The 4,703-nt window shown below is 38.4% G+C and overlaps 1 protein-coding gene across 4 annotated transcripts in view; it reads left to right on the forward strand.

The window, feature by feature from the left end:
• Positions 1–827: 827 nt before the first annotated feature.
• Positions 828–4,703, forward strand: part of elmo1 (engulfment and cell motility 1 (ced-12 homolog, C. elegans)) — a gene marked incomplete at its 3' end in the record, with an annotated part of 71,606 nt that continues 67,730 nt past the window's right edge. For 2 of the 4 annotated variants that reach the window (XM_014005671.1, XM_014005674.1), the window contains 1 exon segment: positions 829–1,015. 4 annotated transcript variants of the gene reach the window in all.

Below are 4,703 nucleotides of genomic sequence, written 5' to 3' on the forward strand. Positions count from 1 at the left end.
ACACACACACACACACATACAGTATTTCCTCCTCTGTATTGTGAAATTCAATGCAAAATCTACTTTTTTAGATGTTAAATGCATTTTCTTGAGGACTTGGTGTCTCTACCTTCTGGTGCTTCTGRCTCCAAAATTTGAGGCTGGATGGACAAGTCTTGACATCTTTTAATTAATATGTAAATAAAAAATTTGCACTGCGTATAGTCATAAACCTCTCCTGCAAAGTACAATGGACTGATCTGTGAGCTGGAGGGGCCCGGGTATGAAGCACCTGTTTGGATTTAAAGAGACAGCCTCAAAACGAATTGATCTGAGACACGCCTCAGAAAAGAGGYGAAAGAGGKGCTTGTGGAGTTACAGTAAGGAGGAATTCAGACCAAAGCGTTGCATTTCCACTGTATATAGACGCAAACTGAAGGATTTAAATGCGACAAAGAAGGTTTTGAAATCATGATGTATGTCTCGTTTAAAGTCAGGACTCTGGAAATAAACTTTATTTATTTGTTAATTTATTTATTTATTGCCATCTCACACTAATCCTCTTTACTATAAAATAAACGAAACTGATATTTATTTACTAAAAACTAAACAATTATAATTGTATTTATTTATTAGTTTAGCTAACACCAAACTCCAGAAGTGTCCTGTTTTGTCATCAAACAATGACAGCCTACTTCCCCCAACATTTAACCTGTTTACAGAGTTCATAAGGTTATCATCTAACTTTTGTTTATATGCTTACTGCAGTTTGTTTGTTTGTTTACCTGCTGTAATCTCCTCCTGTCGGGTGAGAGCAGCGCTGCTGTCAGTTGCTCCTGTCTGGCAGCAGTCAGCCAGCAGACGGCAGAAGAAAGGAGGAAGTGGAAACATCAGCATTATCTCTGCGTTAGGAGGAGAGAGACAGGGGTGGGAGAAAACGCCGATGAGTGGCGCACACACACACTCTCTCTCTCACACACACACACAAACTCCGGACATCAGCGCTGTGGAGGAAGAAGTGCCCTCGACTCGACAGGTTTGTTAAAACACGTCTTTCTCTGTCCAAACCAGCCGCAGCTCGTGCGTTTTGTTGCGCTCCATGTTGAGGAATCGCCTTGGCTTTGAATCGTTTCGCCTCAGTCAGGGAGCGTTTGTCTGTTACATTGTAGCCAGATTATTGTTATTATTTCTTTACTGTGCTTCCTGTCGAGTTTCCTCCCTGTGGCTTTCATCTCCTGTCTGTCGTTACTTTGTGAAGTGGCCTTTGGCGGCTTTTTTTGCGCCGTTTTCTCCCCTTGTTTTGTTGACGCGCATTTCTGATAAAAGCACCGCAGATGCGTTTCAGCTGCGGTTAAATGAATTCAACTGGCTGTGAACTGGTTAAACTGTGCTTTTTTTTCTTTCTTTTCTGAAACAAGTGCACGCCATCCCTGGAAGTTGCGTGTTTGCAGCGGATAAATGCTGCAGGGAGCTTGTGGTGTTTTTCTGGTCGCTTTTGTTTGTTGAAGTTTTGCGCTGTTCGCRTCGTGTTTGCGCGATTATTTGCCAATTAAGGGGCTGCTGAGGGCCTTGTGTGGCTAGAGACTGAAGCACATTAAAGCCCATGTTTTTTTTTTATATACAAACAAAACAGTTCATGCAAATTCACTTCCGTCAAATCTCTGCACTAGAAGTTCCGTATGGTTTTTGCATGACTTCTGTTTATGCACCCTGGATGAACTCACTTTTGCACATATTATTTTTAACTCATCATGTGTGAAATAGGCTTTGGGACACTTTTTTTTTTGTTTACAATAGTTACTGTGCCAAACTGGTGAAAAATAAAAGCCAAAAATGATGCAACAGTTGATAATTATGTGAAAAAAACAATGCATACATTTTTATATTGTGCAAATAAAACAAATGTTAAATTTTTGAACATGTACAATTTTTTTTTATTTTATTTTAGAAAAATCTGTCGATTAACCAAATAAGTGAGATAAGGTTAATTCTGGTCTGCATGGATTTTAAATGTTTCTCTGATTGGACACACCTGATTTGAATGAACAGTGATTAACGGGCGTCTGCAGAATTTATAGTGCCGGTGGCAAGCATATCATACAAATACAAAAAGTCAAAATGTTTTTATGTTTAATAAACTTGGCATAAACACATACTTTTTATTTATTTTGTCACAGAACTATATTTTCTTTTGAACTTTGTTCAAAGTGAAACAGGAAGTGACATCAAAGGGGAACTCTTTCAGAAAGGAAACTCCCTGTTTTTTTGTTTTTTTTTTTTTGTTTATTGAAACAATGTTAATTGAACTTTGACTCTTCTTCATCTCTCTCTGATACTGACTCATACAAATCTAAAGAAACATCAGATTAATCTCTTCAGGCTGTGTTGTTAGTAGGGGTGTAAGAAAATATCGATACACTGAAATTTTGCGATATTTCATTTCCCGATACTGTATCGATATTCTAAAGCCATGTATCGATTTTTTTATTAAGGTTCAAAATGTCAACTTTCCTGCCAGCCGTTCATTTTTATGTTGTAGTTCAGCCTCTGACCATTAGTTGGCAGCAGTGAGCCAGCCATTTGGCTCCTCCACCTCTTGAGGTAGAGGCTATTGTTAAGTGTTGGGTGACCATATTATAAATTAATATTAAAAACTAAAAACTTCAAAATATATATTTTCAAACTATTTATTGTCAAATTTAGTCTAATAATTGAAAACATGGATGAAATAAGAAATATGAAACAAATAAAATAAAATACATACAAAGCAGAACACAGCTAAATGTATCAAAAGTATGTCTATGTAATATTAGAATTTTCTGAGACAATGAATTTTGGTTTTTCATTTTTTCCCCTGTAAGAGGTTTTTATTTAATAGAAGTTTTGGACAAAAAATCGCAATATATCACGATATATCACCTTGCTTACAGTATTGCAATATATCGGGATATATCGTAATGTGACCCCTCTGTCATGATATGTATCGTATCGCCAAATTCTTGCCAATACACAGCCCTAGTTGTTAGCTGTTGTAGCAACACTATATTCAGGCATTCTCCTTTGACATCACTTCCTGTTACTTTACGCGTGAATATCTCAACTTTTCATCCCTGTGGTGTGATTTTGGCAACATGTTATCAGTGTTATATTTCCAAGAATGCATTCATAGTTATTACAAAAATTGGATGTCACACTTTAAAGACCTTCTGAAGAGCAGGGAAACTACAAAATCGTGCAGGACGGTGGCCCTCCAGGACCACGATYAGAAGCCACTGATTATGTTTTGATGTTGCCACCCTGATTAGTTTTCATCTAGCATTCAGGTACAAAACTCTCATTTACTTGTTTCTAAATCAAAGTGGAATTAACATGCAACAAGGATAACGAAATGCATTATYAGCTGGTTGCTGTGGAACACGATGTGCCTCAGCTTTTTCACATTATGTTCTCTCATCTGAACTCTGCTCATTAAGGTCTGATAGATGCCCTGATGTTCAAAATGTTCCTGTTCTGATGTGTAGGAAATGAACTTGTGGAACGGACCTTAGCAGGATGTGCGGGGGTCCCCTCAGATGCAGCCAACAGTTCTAATGAACCAGAGGGGCTGATGAATGAACCGTTTTATGATCGTTCAACTTAGAGCCAAAAATATTTTCATTCTTAGGTCTGATTTGCAGCCAAGTTTGGTTCATGCTGCAGATACTTGGAGGGTATTCTCTTGCAGAGAAAATTCAATCTGTTATGCTAATTTCCCTCTGAATGAGTCCCAACCTTAAGTGTTTTGTTTATTATAGGACGGGATCAGATCCAAACACTGTTCTTGTGGATCATACGGCTCTAATGTGCTGCTGTTACATTATACGTATACATTAGGGTCACAATGAGTTGTAAAATGAAAGCATCGTACAGATGAACACAATTAAGCATTTTATCGGCCGGCGTTCTCTACCTGCCTTACTTAATGTTTATTTTCGAGGCTGTTTTTTTTAAACGCCCTTCACTGCTCTTCATTATATCAGCACAAACTTAAATGATGCTTCAAACGCCCTGTTTTACGATCGCGCAATGAGCCTGAAGAGGAATATTTGCCTCAGCGACGAGTTGTTAAGAACTGTTGTGAAACTGTTCGCGTCTGACTGGAGTTGTGGGGTTTTGTTGAGCCAGCCAAAGTGCGCAGTAATGAAACATCAGGACGGAAAACTCAAGTGAAAACAGCGCAGCAGTGGCACCGCTTAGGAACGTTTCAGAACAATGGAGGTGGGACCGTGATTTGTTTCTTAGGGTGTGGTTTATTCATGAAACTTATGAATGAACCTTTTCCTTTTAGAGCACTCTCACAGAAAGCAGATATGTGGAATTTAGCTGAGGGTGTAAATCACCAGCTTAAACACAATCTGATAGATTTTGTTTGGATGACAACAGGATGTTTAGGCCTGTTAAAGGCACAGTGTGTAGGATTAGCCGAAATTGAGCTGATCACTAATGACAATAATAAAAAACATGTCTAATCATTGCAGACAAAGACCTTGGTTTATTATTTTTATCTTATAAAAAGCTGTTTATATCTCCAYGGTCGCGGGTCGCCACTACAGGCAGCCACCATCTTGCACCGCCATCTTGTCTACGAAGGCTCATGAAGGACAAACTGCGGTGGCGGTGTCAAAAACGGTTTTAGTTGTAATACTATAAATGTAATATTTGTTGTCTGTCATAGCTGGGATAAT

The sequence above is a fragment of the Austrofundulus limnaeus genome, unplaced genomic scaffold (genome assembly GCF_001266775.1).
Source record: "Austrofundulus limnaeus strain Quisiro unplaced genomic scaffold, Austrofundulus_limnaeus-1.0 Scaffold32, whole genome shotgun sequence".
Lineage (NCBI taxonomy): Eukaryota > Metazoa > Chordata > Actinopteri > Cyprinodontiformes > Rivulidae > Austrofundulus > Austrofundulus limnaeus.